Source organism: Schistocerca nitens, chromosome 2, assembly GCF_023898315.1.
Source record: "Schistocerca nitens isolate TAMUIC-IGC-003100 chromosome 2, iqSchNite1.1, whole genome shotgun sequence".
NCBI lineage: Eukaryota > Metazoa > Arthropoda > Insecta > Orthoptera > Acrididae > Schistocerca > Schistocerca nitens.
Window position 1 is genome coordinate 876,696,192 of NC_064615.1, and position 19,064 is coordinate 876,715,255.

Genomic DNA, 19,064 nt, shown 5'->3' on the forward strand with positions numbered 1-19,064 from the left:
GACGCACAGTTACAATCTTACACATCTTACAACAGTTCCAAAATTTGTTACATTTTAATTCAATCACAATACTACACGACATTTGACATAAACATTAATATTCACACTGAAAATTGTTTACAGTTTTAACACAATGGCATGAAACAAAAAAGAAATGAAATCAGAACATCAATTACACAAATTTATCGAAAAATCAGATGGAAAAAAATTTACTTATATGCACAATAGTACAGCGTTGTTGTTGTTACACATGCCCCTGTTTCCAGTAAATTTCACTAAGTGCAAATTTGATGGGAACACTGAACTTTGTATTTATACAGGGGTTCTGAATCTTTGTGTGAATGTGCCATCATAAAATTTCATATCACAAAACTTCCTTTCACTCACATCATACAGGTCTATACTTTTTAATATATCGAGAAATTTACCTATCATTTACTTAAATGTCTTTGGCACAGTCCAACCTCCTATCACAACATGATTTAAATAGCAAATTACTTATTATTAAATTTCTCAGAAAAATAAATTCAAAAGCTGAAACACAAACACTTAACTACAAAGCATATACAAATACCTATATACACTATAAGACAATTTGTTGCTGTTTGCATTGAATGGCAGTCCATTTCCTTATTTACTAATAAACACACAATAATATTTAGAAAAATTACTACACATATTTGCTGCCTATTATTCAAATTTGGGCAGTCCATTTCGCATCATTTTATCACATCACTTGTACCACACTTACAATTCTCCTTTGACTATTTATCTGCCCTCTTTGGTTTTTGGCAGTCCCATCGTTTATTTGGCTTGCAGCATTTACCCTTTCTTTTCAGCCCTTTTCTCCATATATCTCTACATTTATAGTACATTTGGTAATCTGAAACTTACATAAGTACATTATCACACTGACATTAGTATACATACATTTACAAAGATTTGTTACATTTAGAATAAAATAATTTCATCATTAGATACAGCATATTTACTGCAGATTGCTTTCTGAGTGTACTTAGGTCACTCACTCCTAGGAACATACAGTTTCAGATCCACAACGTTTCTTACACCTAAAGGTCTCTTGGATTTTGGGTAGATCAGGTAGTAAGCATTATCGTGTGGAATGTTCTGTATTATATACGGTCCATTATAAATATATTTAAATTTGGAAATTTCATGGTTCAGTTCACTAGATTTTTCGTGGGTTTTTAAAAGAACATAATCTCCAATTTTAAATTTTGAAACTTTCAGATTTTTATCATGTCTTTTAGATCTAGATTCAGCTTTTTGCTTTGCCCTTTTTCTGACTAATTCTTTCTTTTGACTCAACCCCAAGCTTGTACAAGGTGGAAACTCTGGTTTTTCCTCAATTAAACTTTTACTTCTGCTGCCTAACAAAATTTCTTCCGGTGGGAACCCAGTAGTTTCATGATGTAAGGTGTTCATGACATTCTCAAAGTCCAATATAAATCTGCCCCAGGCTCTAAATCATGCCCCTTTCTGTTTTTTTCCACAACGCACCTTGGTCGACTGTGACATCATCCCAAGATACGTTCCTGACCTGTGAATCATTTATCTGGTGGTTTCCTAGGTTTCTGGAGTTCCAAGTCTTTGCTTACTTGAACTCTTTGCAAAATATACATTGAGTCATCAGGTGGCTCCTTTTTTCTGTGTTCAGTCTCAACATCTGGGTTTTGTTTTGAAACTTCGTCATCAGTAGGTACAATATCACGATTAGCTGTATTCCCATTATTTTCACTAGTACCGAAATAGTTGTCATCTGAACTATCGTCATAATCCGACCATTCTGGATCGCTTTCAGGTTTTAACATAAAAGCTTTTCTGAGACAGGCACTAAGTTCTTCCTCTGCATTTTCGTCAGGCTTTGATTTTAACTCAATATCCTCTTTAGGCAAAACAACCTCATTATCAGCTTTACTCACATCCACTGTTACTTCATATTTAGCGTAATCCTCGTGGACTTCCGTTACTCGTAGGTAATTACCTGCCCCTTCCCCACGGTGCCTTTCAGTAACAGCTTGTACTGTTGGCGGATTGTTAACAGAAGTTACTTCCTCGTCAATGCTTAGGATTTCATCCTCCAATTCCTTCCTATCTTTAACCATCGTCCTATCGGCAGCACGCGTACTTTGCGCGGTGCTATTTACTCTCTCCTCTTCAAATTTGGGCCACGTCACCTTATCGACGTCCCTACTATTTCCTTTTTCACTAATTAACCTCCTTGCCTCATATTACTTCTTAAAATCCTCCCACTCACACTGCTTGAGGCCCTTGTACAGATCGTCGATCTGCACACGCCAATCAGTTACTCCTGCTAATTCATTCTCGCCATTTACTTCATTACTAACACTGCTAACCGCACCTCTCTGTGTATCCACTGTTCCATCCACTATTTCCTTCGCCACGGAATTACCACTCGTAATGTATTCACCAGCTCTTATGGCAATGTTCGTACCTAATGCTGCCGCATTGCTAGCGGCTTCTCTCTGAACAGCTGTTCTGCTAGGCTGGGCCGTTGCCCTCTGATGCTCCACTCGCCTGTTAACATGTAGCGCTCTGCATGGCGAAGATGAGTCATCTGCGCTCACACCTGACACTTGTTTCGCAACAACACATTGCGTCGTTTCACGCCTGTTTCTAAGCTGTCTCATAACTTTACTGTCAGTCCGGTAACATTTCTTAAATCGGGGCCAGTTTGTTCTGTCCGCTTCCGTTTGGCCTGCAACGTTCGCGGAAATCAGTTTCCCGCGTCGTTATTATTTTGCGCGGTGTACCCTCTACCGCGACCTAGATAACTCCCTCTTCCTCTTCCTCTGCCTCTACCTCTCTGTATCATGTTGACGCGAAACCCATCGCCGTCATTTCTCTCGTCATTATTGCGGTTATTCCTGTTACTAAAATTCTGATAATTGGCACGACTTTCGCGCCAATGATCTTCGTCTTCGACCCTTTCGAGAAACGCTTGGAAGCTACGATGATTGCTTCCCACATATCTCTTCAAATCTTCTGGAAGCTTTTTATATAGCTCCCATATGATTTCAGAATCGGATCTTCTCCGTCTTAAGTGTGTCAACTTTTGGTACCAATATTCGCAGAAATCTTTCAAAGGATTCCTGCCCCTGTTATCGTGAAGTTTGGCCATGATAAACTCGCGCCACAAATGATCCTGTTTTTGTTTGGACCAGTATTCTTCCGTAAACTTTTGTTTAAACTCTTCGAACGTCATTAGTTCGGTATTCAAGTTAATTCCCCAGCTCTTAGCGTCGCCTGCTAAGGCGCTAATTACTATGTTTATCTTCTCCTGACCAGACAAGTGTTCAGGAAACATCCTCTCGCAATTTTTGATGAAATCTAACGGATGCCATCCGTTATGTTTTTTGGCGGGATCGAAGCGCTCCTCACCTTCCAACAGCTTCGTTAGTGGCATGCCATTACAGACAACACCAGGCCTATCTTTGATTTTACTCTCGAGATCGAAAATTTTGCCTTGAATTTTCGATGTATTTTGTTCACACTTTTGTACACATCCGGTAACTATTTCGCCTAAATCTCTTTCAGTATCTGAAACTGCCTTTTTCAACTGTGAGATTCCATGTTGACATTCATTTACGATCTCAGTTTTAAGACCGAAAACTTTTTCGTCTACTTTTGTTTCAACTAGAGGCTCTACTTTCTCTTGGATGTTGAGAATTTCAACATCAAACCTGCTGTTAATGTTGTCAATTTCCCCCTGCATAGTATTCATATTTTTATTAATTGTGTCAATTTCAGACTTCATAGTATTTGCTACAGAGCTTAAATTACCCACTTTTTGTTCTACCTGTTCTATTTGTTTACTAATTTTAATTCCTTGTTCTTTGACCTGTGCTTTAAGCTGATCATTCTGTGTTTTGAGCTGCTCACTCTGTCCTGCAGTTTGTTTGGTTAATTGTTCAAACAAATCGTTCATGCTTAAGATTTTCACATTGTTTTGTTCTACGGAATCGGTGTGTTCCGATCCTACTTCAAAATTTACTTTCGGTTCTTTCTTTATCTGTGGTGAATCAAACATGTCAGTGGATTCATTCACATACCCACTATCATCTACAAAGTCATTCTCTACTTCCTGTTTTATTACTTGCTGTGTTCTAGGCAATCTCGACATTTCAATCTGTTCGTTAACATGTTCGTGATATTGTATGTACGCCAATTGTCTTCCGTTAATGCCATCTGTTATCTGACCGCGTACACTCCTGTCATACCCAGCCGCATTTTCCATTATGCTCTTCCCATCTACTGTGTCTACGTTCTTGTCCATACTGAACGCAAATTACACCTCACTACCGTACTTGACGTTCACTGCTATTTACTTTACTAAATAATATTGCAATTCGTGCCACTGAACATCCACTGTTCGGTATTCACGTTAATTTGTGACCGACAACAACTGGATGTCCTGTCACGATCGCCACTTGTAACGTGCGCGTGGGCCACACAATACTCATTAAAACCTGTACTATGGTAAGTGAGTGGGGTTCACCTTACGAGACAGGATTTTTGTACAGATATTGACCGCGTGTTCCTGAATGGCGGCAAATCAGACTTACACTCACTCTGTAATAACAATGATACGTCAAGTAAGTCCGAAATGCAACTACACGTCAGGACGGACAAGAAACAACATAGAAGATGCTACCAATTTGTTAATAATACAGTCGCCAGCCTAATTAGGCATTAACTGAGTTTCTCCCCTGTACAAGTTGGCAGATATTCGTGCAAAGCAACACGTAGTAACACTGCATAATATAGTAAAATTTTAGAACCAGAAAATCTATTGAACTGATAGTTTCACGTTCTGTACTGATATGGAAAAACCATAAATACATAACACTACACTACAATGTATACTACAAAACTTCGTAGTCTATTGATCTGATTAAAATCGGGCATAGGTTACCCTAGAAACAGCACTTTCGAGTCACACACACAATATCAATTTTGATAAAGATAAAAACACTGATAAATTTTGGATTTTATATTGAATTTAACTTTTGCTGGTCAAATCAATTTAGAACACTTCAGAATTCAAATGAATAAAAAGGGGGGGGGGAGGGGGGATGTGATCACAGTATTAAAAAAATTGATTACTGGAATTATTATGCGCTCAAGATTTCCAGTATATGAGTTACTACTCTTTTTATCTTATTTCCTGCTTATTTAAATACCTTTATATCTGTTTCAAAATAATTAAACTTCATTACTAAATCAATATTAAAGTTATGTTCCAACTTTGTCAGACCTTCGTTATTCATTTACTGGTTCATTAACAAAACAGTTCTTTAAACACCATTCTAACATAGCTAGGTCTGCAGGTAATTATTATTAACACAAACTTTAATTTTTCATCTCGGGACACTCGGATTGCACAACATTTGGAAAGGACCCTGTCTAGGTTAGTTGTGAGGATAATTAAATGATGGGAAAGTTCTGGTAAAATTTAGGTTATTATTATTCACTCTATGGTCCATACGAATACAGTACTAAAAGTTTCAACCTGCTAGTATCGATGCGGCGGTTGGCAGGTTGCGAGATAGCGAGGCACAGAGCACACATACAACCACAGCTATGGCTCTTGATGTATCGGCACTTTACTTCTTCTTAGCGTCGCAATACTTTTCCATTTAGTGCCTATGGAATTTCGCCATGCTGTGTGGGATTTGGAACGACATACCCGAGGCTCAGTGAAGCTACGTCTTCCAGGAGAGCCTCCTCACTCCAGAAGGTGTTGCTCAAACCAGTGCCAAACTCCAACTACTACTGCTGAGCCCGTTGTGTCGTGCAGCGCCCGTGCGCATTTTCCCGCGCTCGCCTACCATCCACCTTTTACCGCTCACTTACAGACAGGGTATTCACCCGAGGTTTTGCATTCTACATATCCTAACACATTGCCTACGTATAGACCAGACGCACAGTTACAATCTTAAACATCTTACAACAGTTCCAAAGTTTGTTACATTTTAATTCAATCACAATACTACTTGACATTTGACATAAACATTAATATTCACACTGAAAATTGTTTACAGTTTTAACACAATGGCATGAAACAAAAAAGAAATGAAATCAGAACATCAATTACACTAATTTATCGAAAAATCAGATGGAAAAAAAATTTACTTATATGCACAATAGTACAGCGTTGTTGTTGTTACATCTTGATCATACACAATTTGCATATTTTTTCAGTGCACCATTGCGCAAACTGTTGACACCTTCTGGTAACTCCAGAACCATGAACATGCACATCTCTTTGTTCTCCCTTCAGTTTGTATAAAAAACTGGGTCGGTATCCCCACTGATAAGTGAGATGTTGAGGTCAGGAGACTGACAGGACATTGCTGTTGTGCACTATAGATTTTTTATGCTTGTAAGAGCATTGTAATGTGATTGTGTACCGTAATTCCTTTCCTCAGGTTAAATAGGAATGGACATATTAATAATGCAAGCTTTCTCTCACTCATTGAGCTTAATAATACCCTTTTTATACATAAAATTCTAAGTATTGTCACTGTAGCTTACTGGAATTGAAACCTGTGAGCATAAGTTATTTAATGCTGTACGAAAATAAATTAATGCTTGTCTTCATTCCACTGTCCTTAAAGCACTGCATTTGTGCAGATTGTGTCCTGCTCCAGCAAACATTCTGATGTGAAAAACAGAAATAGTTTTGGTAACTGCCTTCACTCTAGTGTTTTATTATGTTTTGATAGAGTGTATGCTACATTCTGTTTGACTCCCATATTAGCGTCAGAATCACATGTTTGTTTCTTTTTTTAACTGTCATTTTCTGTGAGAGAACTATCCACTACACAAACCCATACCTGGGCTTGCAACAAACTGAGAATTAAATCAGTTAATGTGGAGTATTGTGCGATTGTATTACCAAATGGAAATGGTAGTCTGTTTTAAAAAAAAAATCTTTATTGGTTGTAAAACGAAATTGATTGATTGTTTCCTGAAGGTATTTGCTGATCATAGCTACATAGTTTTTATTTTTCAACAGTTACTTCCAATTTTGTGGCATTTTAAGCAGAGAAGCATATTAATCATTGTGAACAATATGTACGATACTACATCTCGTCCCTTTTAACATAGTAAACCCATCTGAAGAGGATATAGAGATAGTGATTGACAATAGCTAAAAACATTCTGAGAGTTCACTTACTGCTATAGTATCAGGGTTGCCTCAAGTTCTGGAAATCAGGGAATTTCAAATGTGTCAGGGAAATCGGGGAAATATCAGGGAAATTTGAAAAAAAACTGGAGAAATCTTGTTTTTGTCTTACAAAGGGAAGGCCTCAGACACGGCCAACCGATTCGGCTCAAATTTGGCAGGTTGCTTGTGTACAACCTAAAACGAAGGACTCTAAGACATTTTGGGTCAACACCCCCACAATTTTGAGAAAATCAACCCTAAAGGTTATGACGAGCAATGGACTCAAAATTGGAGGGATCGATATATAATTGTAAATGGAGCATTTTTCTTCATCAGGTATGGGGTCCGCAAACGCAAACTTTTCCAGAAATCGAGGAAAGAAACTTTTACAACTGTCGCTTCTGTATCCACATGGTAAACACATTTCGCCGATAGTGCTACGGGCAAGGTAACTGGCTGGGAATCTGAGAACGCGGGTTCGAATCTCGAAGAACCCTAGCGGATGTTATTCTTTTCGTTTCTATTTTGCCATATCTCAATTGATAGGGATAGGAGGGTTAATAAGGTAAGTAAAGCAATAAGGAATGATAATTATAAGGTAGGCAAACTAATTCCCCAAACGCCGTGAGTTAGTAAAGTAGTAAACTTTTAAGCCTCGTCACCTGAAAGAGTGCTTCGAATTCCTCACAAGGGATCACAGATAGCCAACCGCGCGACGCTTGTTTACAGCGAGGCACAGGACAGAATGCACGCGGGGAGAGTTATGTTGTCCCTGTTGCCTCTTCGTCATATCATAGTTGTGAATCTGGAAGAGAGAAGGTGTCCAGCATGAGCCTTATAGAAGTCAGTCGGAAAGAGTTGTTTTCCATCCCATCATTAGGCTGTCGCGAACCTCGTGGATACATGTAGTGATTTTTCCGTCGTTAATGTGCCGAATGAAATATGTTTTGTGGATGAATACAGCGTTATTCCGTAAGTAACATATGACGAGTACTATATGTAGTTTTTAGTAATTAGCTCGTCTGTTTATGCCGTAGTAACTAGTTATTATTTGTTGTCATATCTTTCAGGTGCATAATCTGAGTAATGGAGGATGTACACCCTTCGACTAGCGCTGTAATATATAGTTGGGAGCCTGTCACAGGCGATGGCAAGCGGGAAGTTACCGTCGCTGTGTTTTGGTTTGTAAAAGTGTTGCAAGACAGATGCATTATCAATGCACTACCGGGAGCAGCCAGGTCTGTTTCTCGGCGTTCCAGATTGATAAGAGCGGCTATCGTCGAGAGATGTTTGGAGCTGATGAACGAAATGACTTTTCTTGATACTGAAGTACTATACCATGAAGACGAAGCAGAAGGTGATTCAGTGGAAGATATACCGACTAATGAATCGCAAAATGGTCATAACACTTTGGAAATCTCCACGTCACTGGGAATATGTGCTTCATCTGTTCCCGATGAGTATTATGAACCGGTTGCTAAACGATTGGACTACGGTGCCATACACCTTGAAGTAGAGATAAAGGCAGTAGTGCTAGCCAGGAATCATCCAAATTGGACCTCACAAACACTGCAAAGGAATGGAGCAACAGCCCTGAAAAGGAAGAAGGACTTGAAATTGTGGGAAAGTGATATCGTTAAAGGAGGGACAAGATATGACAAATACCAGGCGATAAATAAGTGGACATACGACCAATTTGTCGAATCTCGTTGTCGTAACGAGAATGTAACAACGAGATTACTTCAGGAGTGGGCTGCAGGTGCAGCCCCTCATTTTACGGCCAACAAGGATTTTACGTTTGCTGCATCATTATCTTGGGCAAGAAATTTCAAATCGCAGTATAAAATTCGTCAATGGCACGTCACTAAATACGTCTCTCATAAGGAGGTACAAAATATAGAAGATATACAGAAAGTGGCGGCTCTTTTCAACACGCAAATGGCGTCATTTATGACCGGTTTTAATCGTGATTATGTGATCAACCCCGATCAAACATAATGCGAGTATCGGGTGAACATTCGACGCGAAACAAATGTTACATTTGGTCCTAGGGTTATAGAAGAGGTCAGTCGTTTAACCGACTCGTTGAAAAATGTTTACATTACCTGCTCCAAACTGACGAATGCGATTTACAGAACATTTCTTGAGAATGTTTTAAAAACATACGTTTCTGATAACAAGTTTTGTCTAGTATTGGATTCCTGGAGTGGTCAAAGTGATACTACAATATATGACACAATGTTTATAGATGGCGAGGGTCAGCCGACGTGCACAGTAAAAGTAATACCACTAAACTGCACACCTGTGTGCCAGCAGTGTGATGTTTATTTCTATCACCTGGTTAAAAACTTTATTTCCAGGCTTCAGAATTTCAGTGTGCTTCTGGAATCCCAGCGGGAATTGCACAACCGCACGGATGCAATAACTATTTACAGCATAATTCATAACCAACTTTCAGCACCAATTTTCAGGCAATGATATTGTATGTGTGGTACGCATCAAAATTAAAACCCGAAAAAGACATATTTTTAAATGTAAACCAAGCTTGTTTTCTGCCGACTCTTTGGAAGGAACAGTGTAGCTTTCGAAAGATTGTATTCATTAGATGTTCTTGGTGCCGTGAGTATATTTGTTTCAAATTTTTATATGACAAGTACCATCCATCTAGTTTGTTCGATGAAAAGTGAGGACACGTAACAGTGACTGAAAGAGCCATTGTAAAGTGACCTCAAGTAACGTTTTAGTTGTTTACTACCCCAAGAGGTTTGAGAAATTTATTTGCCTGCCTTATTATTATCATTCCTTATTGATTTACTTACGTTATTAACCCCCCTATCCCTATCAATTGAGATATGGAAAAATACAAACGAAAAGAATAACATCCGCTAGCTTTCTTCGAGATTGGAACCCGGGTTCTCCGATTCCCAGCCAGTTATCTTAGCTGTTGCGCTATTGGTGCTGTCGGTAAAAAGCATTTACCATGTGGATACAGAAGCGACAGTTGTAAAAGTTTCTTTCCTCGATTTCTGGAATAGTATGCGTTTTCGGATCCCATACCTGATGATGAAAATTGCTCTGTTTGCAATTATCTATCAATCCCTCCAATTTTGAGTCGATTGCTCGTCATAACCTTTAGGGGTGATTTCTCAAAAACGCGGGGGTGTTGACCCAAAATATCTTAGATTCCTTCGTTTTAGGTGGTACAGAAGCGACCTGCCAAATTTGAGCCGAATCGGTTGGCTGTGTCTGAGGCCTTCCCCTTGTCAGTAGATGAAATGGTTTGTTTACTGAGATGTCATGCATCGTCACTGGCTGGATGCAGCTGAGTACGTGTGCCGCTTCCCTACTCCCTCATTCTTACTGCTTCTCCCCTTTCTACCCCTCCACTCAGTTTGCAGTCAGTGCCACCACCACCTGTTGCCACTAGCCTAGCAGCTGACAACGAGAGGCAGGGAGGGATGAGGAATGGTTTGCTTGGATCTGATTCTCAGAGAGTGTAGATGCAGCAGCCGTAGATGGTGGTCATGTGTGCATGAGGTGTGTCTGAGTGACTGTATGAATGCGTGTAAGTTCTTGTTTTCTGACGAAAGCTATGGCCAAAAATATAGTTGTGGGAGTTTGATTGTCTTTTCTATGTGTCTGTCTGCGACTCAGCGATCACCTATACGGTTGTTACTACCCGTCCTCATTAGTATTGATTCTCAGAGTATTTGTGCAAGTTATCTAATGCATGGATTCTCATTTCATCAACAAGGTGTCTGTGACACATGAATAGCTGGCCATGTAAGCGGACTGCCATGACCTGTGAAAACTGCAGGCAATTTCTGTGGGTATTTATTAATGGATTGGGCCTGCCAATCTGAAGCCCATTGTTTCCCACTAATGTGCAGGCCTTGCCCATTGGATCTAATCTCACCGACCTGCCCGCAGGCTGGATCTGTTTGTGTGTGAGTAATGCGACGGATTTTTGTGATTTATACATGGACCCAGGAGTGCAGTGCTCCTTGCCAGGCCAGAGGCCATGGCGATGGATTTCAGGAATTGCAACTGTCTCACGGCAAGTACATTGTAGACATTTATTCTAGTACATTTTGACACTTCGAAAATAGTTTATATATTGGAAAGCATGGATGGTAAAAAGGAGAAAACTGTGACAGTCGCTGGCAGTTTGTATGCTACATGCTTATGTATTTCTGGAAAGAAAAATCACACAGTACCTGGTAAATCATAGACACAACACAGTGGGTAATAACTGACAAAAACCAACATTTTATTGGTGGTCACCTACTGTGTTGGTTTACACAACTCCTCCCAGCCTTACACACTTCTTTTAAGAGGCTTACTTTTTTCTGAGGTTATTTCTGAAATCAGTGAAGGTATTTAAAATCTGTCTTGCAACTCCAAGGAAATGAGTATTTTTGTCATCAGATGTGTTTTGTTTTATTGAAATAAAATAACATCAGTGGTCTTAATGAAACATACATATCATTTGACTTTCTTTCTCCATATAAAAACAGTTCATCACAAAAGATATTGATGTTAGTACTTAAGATTTTTTCTCACATGTTTAGAAATAAGGAAATCCATACAATTTTTGTCAATTTATGTCTTTACTTACCCTTGAGATCTCAAAATTGTCAGGGAAAAATGCTAAAACTTGTCTGGAAATCGGGGAAATATCAGGAATTTCATCTGGGGTAACTTGTGGCAACCCTGGTTATCTGTATCAGTTATAATACTCGACCCAATCTCTTTCTGTTTGTGTGTGTGTGTGTGGGGGGGGGGGGGGGGGGGAAGGGGGGAGTTGGTTTTTTTCCCACCATAGTTTCATTACTTACCATTACATTTTCTTAGCATTATACACACATTGTATGCTCCTTTGCATTATTGATTCATTGGCATACCTGTTGTGACTCGCCGATCATTCAAAGTGCCGCCGCGCAATTACGCGCGTCCTCTACGTGCGGCGCTGTCTGCCAGCCATGCAGCAGCTGTGCCACCTAAGCGGCCAGCCGAGCAGCGGCCGCTAGACTGGGACTCAGTCCTCATTCGAATGCTAACGTGTACACATGTCTTACTTGATAACTTACTCTGTGACTTATATGTGTTGTTGTGTCGTTCCGAAATATATGTGTTAAACCTGAAGTTCTAACAATTGGCGACGAGGTAGTGGATTTTTCCTTTTCACCGTTGACTCACAGGGTTCCATGGCTACTGTCAAGCAACTATTGCAAAATCTCCTTGAACAGCAAACGCTTCTCACAGCGGCGATTCGCGATTTCGTTGCAGCGTCAAATGCGGGGCATTTCTCGTCGTTGGCTATACCTCCTTTTCCTCCTTACGACAAGACGGTGGAAGACTGGTCTGACTATGAAAAACGTCTTCGACAGCACTTCTTGGCATTTCATGTCACGGACGAACAACCATGTAAGTCTCTGTTCCTTTCCTGGATTTCACCTCAAATGTATCGGTTGTTGTTGCAATTGGCTCCTTTGAAGGATCCTGCGTCTTTGTCCTTTGCTGAAATGTGCTCACTTCTGTCTGTCTATTTTCAAAAGCAAACGCATGTGGTAGCCTCTCGTGTTGCCTTTTATCGTTGTCAAAAACAACCAAATCAATCCTATCGCACTTGGGCTGCTGAACTTCACGGCCTCAGTCGAAAGTGTCAATTTGTTACTGACATTCACAAAGAATCCTATGCCGATTCCATGGTACGGGATGCTATTATCCGGTCGGCGCCCGACAAAGAAGTTCGGCAACATGCCCTTCAGTTGGCGAATCCAACTCTAGATGAAGTTCTCTCCATTGCGCAGTCTTTTGAAATTTCTCGTGCCGCTGGGCCGCAAATAGAGGCGTGGGGTGATGTTGGGGAAATACAACCTCTGTGCGCTGTTGACGGCGTGTGCGGCGCGTCCCCGCCGGCCGACGTGGCCGCAGTGCGCTCCCATGCGCAGCCTCGGCCTAGCCGTAAACAACCCGCTAAGAAATTGCAGCAAAACTCCCGGCAACTTCCTTCATGTCCGCGGTGTTTTACGAAACATTCACGTGAGGATTGTCCCCAACGTTGGGCTGTGTGTCACAATTGCAAAAAGAAAGGTCATGTGTCTTCCGTTTGCAAATCCGACCGCATACATGATGTTCATGAACATGACGCTGATTCTGATTCTGTGTTGTCTGTCAATTGCACTTCTTCCCTTTCAGGGAAGTTATTCCTCACTGTCCAAATCCTTGGTCGAGATGTTCACATGCAAGTGGATACCGGTTCTGCTGCCACTATAATTAATTCTCAAGACGTATCTTCAGCTGGGTTCTCCACTCCTGTCCCCTGTCACTCGGCAATTACGGACGTACAATAAACAGAAGATTTCTCTCGTGGGACAGTTTAATGCTGAGGTATCTTACAAATCCGTCGTTCGCACTGTTCCCATATTTGTGGTCGACCAGAGCAACGCAGAAAATCTTTTTGGTTTCGATGCCTTTCGCGTTTTTGGGTTCTCCATAGATGACTCTGTCAATATTGTCTCTGATGCTATTCCTTATGCTCAATTGGATTCCTTGTCGACGACATTTTTGTCCCTTTTTTCTCCTGGGTTAGGCCGTGCAAACGACTTTGTAGCTCATATCACGCTCAAACTCACTGCTCGGCCTAAGTTTTTTCGGGCTCGGCTCATTCCTGTGGCCCTTCGTGATTGGGTAAAACGGGAGTTGGATCGTCTCACTGCTTCAGGGGTCTTGCTTCCAGTCACTTCCAGTGAATGGTCCTCTCCTGTCGTCGTAGTTACTAAGCCAAATGGTGATATTCGTCTCTGTGGCGATTTCAAAGCCACTGTAAATGCTCAATGCCTCATCGACACTTACCCTATCCCCCGTCCTGAAGAACTGTTCACTAAACTTGCTGGAGGCCAGTATTTTTCTAAACTTGACCTGTCAGAAGCTTATCATCAACTTCCTCTCGACGCTGCTTCCCGGCAGTTTCTGGTCCTTAACACGCCTTTCGGTCTCTATCAATACCAACGCTTGCCATTCGGGGTTGCTAGCACCCCTGCTCTCTTTCAGCGATTCTTGGAACAATTATTGCTCCCTGTCCCTGGGTGTATCAATTACATGGACGACATTGTTGTCACTGGCTCCACCACTGAAGAACATCTTCAAAATCTCTGCACACTTTTTCATGTCTTACAGACTGCCGATCTTAAGTGTAATCTTCAGAAATCACAATTTTTTCAGGCATCTATCATGTACTTGGGGTTTCAACTCTCTCGGGATGGTATTCGTCCGCTTCAACAAACTGTCGCTGCGATCTATGCCCTTCCTCGCCCTACATCTGTTAAGGAACTGCAGGCCTTCTTGGGGAAAATAGCATACTATCACAAGTTTTTACCGTCTGCGGCTTCGGTGGCTCAGCCGTTGCATCGCCTGTTGCATAAAAATGTGCCTTTTCAGTGGTCCGCGTCATGTGAAGCGGCTTTCCAGAAGTTGAGGACTATGCTGAAACAGGCCCCGTGCCTGGCTACTTATCGACCTGGCCAACATCTTGTTCTGGCCACAGACGCCTCTCACTATGGGGTCGGTGCAGTCCTTGCGCACCGTTTTTCTGACGGTTCGGAACAACCCATTGCTTATGCCTCCAAAACGCTCACGGATACCCAACAAAAGTATTGTCAAATTGAGAAAGAAGCTTTGGCCATCATTTATGCTCTTCATAAGTTTGGTGTTTTTCTCTATGGCTCAAAATATCATCTTGTTACGGATCACAAACCACTTGTTCTCTTGTTTCATCCATCAACGTCACTTCCCGACAAGGCTGCACACCGCCTCCAGCGTTGGGCTCTTTACTTGTCCCGTTTCAATTAGGAGATTCATTTCCGGCCAACGGCTCAATATGCGAATGCTGATGCTCTGTCTCGCCTTCCCATGGGTCCTGATCAGGCATTCGATAGGGACGAACTTTTGTGTTTCCACCTGGATGTTGCCGAGCAGTGGGTTGTGGACGGGTTCCCCATCACTGGGGACAGGCTGGCGGCTGCTACGGGTTCTGACCCTACCCTCTCCCGGTTTTTACGCTGTATTCAGAAGGGTTGGCCAGATCGCCCGTCCGCTAAGACTTCTGATCCGTTGCGGAACTACTACACTTTGCGCTACCGCCTCAAGGCTAGGGATGGTGTTATCCTCCTCTCTACTGACAATGCTTCGCTGACTTTTTGATGGCTTGGTTAGCACTATGTTGTCTCAGCAAATTCGCATCTCTTTTCTTTTCCTTTCTCTCGATAATTAAACTGCGTCATTGACCAGCATATTTTCCGTCATTCTCACAGAGAGATGATGTGTACATGAAATGACAGAACATTTATTAACACAAGCACATAGAAAATTTTCCAAGAATTTGAACTAATTTTTGGTCAAGTCCCTGTTCGGGCGCCAAGTGTGATGTAACAAAATAAAAGTGATGTTGTTACTCAATGGAAAATTTTGAATTTGAGATTTCGCTTACTGTTTTATCAATCACAATTGGCGTAAGAATTATGGATTGACCATTGTCATAAAATATTGCATTATGAGATGTGAATAGTTTTTACTTGCAGTTTCGCGTGGCTTGAGGCAGTCACAACTAGCGTGCTATTGATTAAGAAATTGCGTTACCGTCTTTCTAATTACTTCATGATCGCAGATACGATCATACCCGGTTGTGAAGTTATTGTTATGACAAAACAATTTCCTAAGGGACCAGAAAGTTCTTAAGGGCGTAAAAACAAGTGTAACATCACACAAAAGGGAAATTCAATATTAAAGCTGATGCAAGAAGACAATAAAACAGTTTTCTTTTTATCAATGTAACACGCACATTGGACTGCTGATCTTGGTGTCTGTAATATTAGCAAAATGCATAATTAAAATGAAAATAATACTGAGGAGATAATAGGAATGAGCACTGCTAAATGATTCAGTATTCCCAGAACAAATATTTATTATAACTAAAACATATATCGTACCTTAAGCTTAGTACTACAATGACGGTAGATTTTTATGTCCGTATCATGTCCTTTGAGCGCTCTTTTATATAGCCATTGTCTTCTTTGAGTCGCTCGTGCGTCGTCACCGTAAGTTATAACAGTTCTTTACACTTCACTCAAACTTAGACATAACACGTTTTTATACATTTAGTAAAAATTAGATCAGACTGCCACAAATCTGCGTCCGTCTTACTTGAGAAAAACAGTACAAGTCTTTAGCGCTCAAGGCTTCATTTGTTCTCCAGCGAACAAAATAGTGAAGGATCGCATATCTATCCGTATTTTTCTGTTTATATTGCCGCCCAAAGACGACGAATTACATGATTTAGAAAATTCCACCGTCGCCATGCGACGCCTCATTATACATTAATCATTATTTATAAACAAGTATTTGCCTTCTGGCTGAAAGTATTAACTACACGTATTTGCTGTTTTAATGAAGTCAAAAATAGCGAATATCATATTGCCCCCATGAGGAGAGAGGGAATGCCGAAGGATTACCTCGATCCTCATGTCCTCATGAGATATTCGTGATTTTTTGGTGTGACATTTACATAATGTTACTGGCATACTATGTACATTCATTTTTCAAAATAAAGTTTTTCATTCTTTGTTCATCAGTCACTTCATTCCATAATACCAAGATTAACATTTATGTGCATATTTAAGTTTGGTCCATATTTGCTTATAACAATAAGTGAACGTTCATTTCGCACTTCAGGGGATAGAATTCAGAAATTACTTTCTCTTGAGCTTAACAACTAATACATGAGTACAGTGAGTGCTTATTTTCACTAAACTAGAGTGGACAATGTTCGAGCATCTGTTGACTCATTGTGGTTCAGTTACAGTTTAATAACGTAGCACTACACTTTGTGATGCTTTCACTTTCTGTGTTAGCTGTCTATGGCGTTCATCATGCAGTACATCTGTCCTTTCCACTGTGGTGCCAGGAATTCAAGTGGCTTCCCGGGTTTTTATTTACAATATGAAACAGAAGAAGTGGAAAATTATTAGTATAACTTACAACCTATTGGATACATTTGTTAAGGATCGGGACTGGTCTGGAATTTAGGGTCTTCCTATAGTGCACATTCATTTTCTTTGTCCATCAAGAGACAGAATTATAATTCATTTTAGCAGTGTTCAGGAGTGCCGGTATTAATGGCTTTAAGGCCTGAGTAATCTAACAATCTACTTCTCACTCATCTTAACTTCAACTCAAGAAAATTGCTTAATTTACGTATGAAAATGTAGTCACACAAGTGTACAAATGTCTTTCCTCCAGTATGTACGATGGAAGTCATGGCGGTTAGCAGTTTAAAGTTTGGATTGTTTCGTCACCCACACTTCAGCCACTTACAGTGGCTGCACAGTGTTGCGTGAGCTCCAATACTCAGTATCCGTTCGCGCTCAGGCTGTAACAGAGCTGCTGGTTGTCGATTGCTCCTTTTTTTTTTTTTTTTTTTTTTTTTTTTTTTTTTTTTTTTTTTTTTTTTGTGAACTTCGTATCACACGAGTGCATCGATACAAACACCTCACGTGCGTTTTCCATCGGAGGAGCCGGACACTGAAGCTGCCTCCATACTTCTCTGTCAACTGCCTCCCATGAGGCTCACAGGTAAGTGACGACGAATGTTTTAGCTGTCGCTGCACTTAGAACAACACTGAACTTTGCGTTGCACCTGTTGTCGTAGCCTTGACTTCTTTTTACACTTGCAGTACAACACTACCACTAATATACAGTGAACAGTTATTTTTATTATGCACATCGCACTTTAGTGTGCATCTTCACACAGCATTCGTGCTTAGTTCCTTCGCCGATAGAGTTCATTTACAAAACAATCAATTTTGCAGGTTTCCTCCACTGGTACAGAAAGGCTTATATTCTACTATTTACAAAAGATCACTTACGAGCTAATATTTACAATTAATGGTCACTCCTTTTGTTAAGTCCAGTAAACAACTGCTTTATGAATGGACTCTTTATATCTCAAGGTTTGCTTTCACTAGTGAACCTAAAAATATTCTTTCAAACTTTCTTTTAAGGGCTCATCTCCTCATTATGAAGACTACAGGTTTCGCAACACTCGTTGCATTTATTCTTTAGTGCACCCAAGATAATTTTCTACTGCCACGCAGCATATCTACTACTCGTATTTGCTGTTTTAATGAAGTCAAAAATAGCGAATATCACACCTCTACTCTTGTTACTGATAATGGTCCGCAATTTGCCTCTTCCGAATTTGCGGATTTTTGTGCTCGTCACGGCGTTACGCATGTCACGGCCCCGCCGTTCCATCCACAATCCAACGGTGAGGCTGAATGACTGGTCCGCACATTTAAGGCTCAGATGCAGAAACTTCTGACTTCTTCTGCTGCTGATGATGCGCTTCTCCAGTTTGTGGGGTCTTACCGTTTCGTCCGCAGCTCGTGGTCGTGCGGTAGCGTTCTCGCTTCCCACGCCCGGGTTCCCGGGTTCGATTCCCGGCGGGGTCAGGGATTTTCTCTGCCTCGTGATGACTGGGTGTTGTGTGATGTCCTTAGGTTAGTTAGGTTTAAGTAGTTCTAAGTTCTAGGGGACTGATGACCATAGATGTTAAGTCCCATAGTGCTCAGAGCCATTTGAACCATCTTACCGTTTCACCCCCATGGGCGACCACAGCCCGGCTGAGCTCTTACATGGCCGACAACCCCGTACGCTACTTCATCTTCTGCGGCCTCCCACCTCACGGCCGTGGGTGCCTTCACTTGGCCGGTTCACCGCCGACGACCTCGTCTGGGTATGGGGATATGGCAGGCGGCCAAAATGGAGCCCGGGCCGCATCTTAAGACAC

At 41.1% G+C, this 19,064-nt stretch overlaps 1 protein-coding gene across 2 annotated transcripts in view; it reads left to right on the forward strand.

Moving 5' to 3' along the window:
* The window catches only part of LOC126237169 (DNA excision repair protein ERCC-5 homolog), a 96,116-nt gene that overhangs the window by 28,480 nt on the left and 48,572 nt on the right, over positions 1 to 19,064 (forward strand). The gene's annotated exons all lie outside the window — the stretch shown is intronic.